Consider the following 887-nt stretch of genomic DNA (forward strand, 5'->3'; position numbering starts at 1 on the left):
CGAGGCTGAAGTGAGGAGTCCCCCCCTCGACGCAGCAATTGATTCTATAGAGTGGGACGTCCCAACTGAAGGAGCTCTGGAGCAAAACGAAGGAGGTACCCCCTTAGCTACTAAAGAACCCCCTATCTCCCCTGCAGATGCCCCTCCCTCTGAAGGCCAGGCTGAAGATAAAAATGAAGAGAGTTTTTAGGGTTTTTACCCGTGGATTTTTTTATTTTTTGGATTTTTCAGGTGCCATATCACTAGTACAATTTCTCCCTATAACTATGAGATCAAGATTCAAAAAAATCATCAAAAATACCCATCCCGAAAAAAGGAGGAGAAAAAGAAGAAGAAGAAAAAGGATTCGCATTCGTGGATTTTTCAGGCGCCATATCATTAGTATAATTTCTCCCCAGAACTATGAGATCAAGATTCAAAGAAATAATCAAAAATATCCATCCCGAAAAAAGAAGGAGAAGAAGAAGAAGAAAAAGGATTCGCATTCGTCCAAACAACACAAATCAATACAGACCATTTCGTCTGGGTGTATTAAAACTGGGGAAATAAAAGAAGAAGGTCAAGAAAATCAAGAATTTAACGCCCAAAACCATTGAAGAATAAAGGAAAACGAATCGAAAAATAGAGAGAAGTCATACCAAAGTGAAGAGAGAGAGTGAGAGAATGCTTTCTGTTTCTTGGTATGAAGATGATGCCCCTCCCCCCCCCCCCTTTCTTTTATTAATTTCTTTTTTTTTTAAATTTTCTGTAAAGTAAAAAGCAAAAAACATTCATAGTGTTTGATTTCGTAGTATCTCAAAATTATGAAATAAAGTAGATACACAAATACATACATCTTAAATATTTGAATTATTTTTTTCCATCTAGTTATTAAATACTTAATTATA

This window comes from Sesamum indicum, linkage group LG2, assembly GCF_000512975.1.
Source record: "Sesamum indicum cultivar Zhongzhi No. 13 linkage group LG2, S_indicum_v1.0, whole genome shotgun sequence".
NCBI lineage: Eukaryota > Viridiplantae > Streptophyta > Magnoliopsida > Lamiales > Pedaliaceae > Sesamum > Sesamum indicum.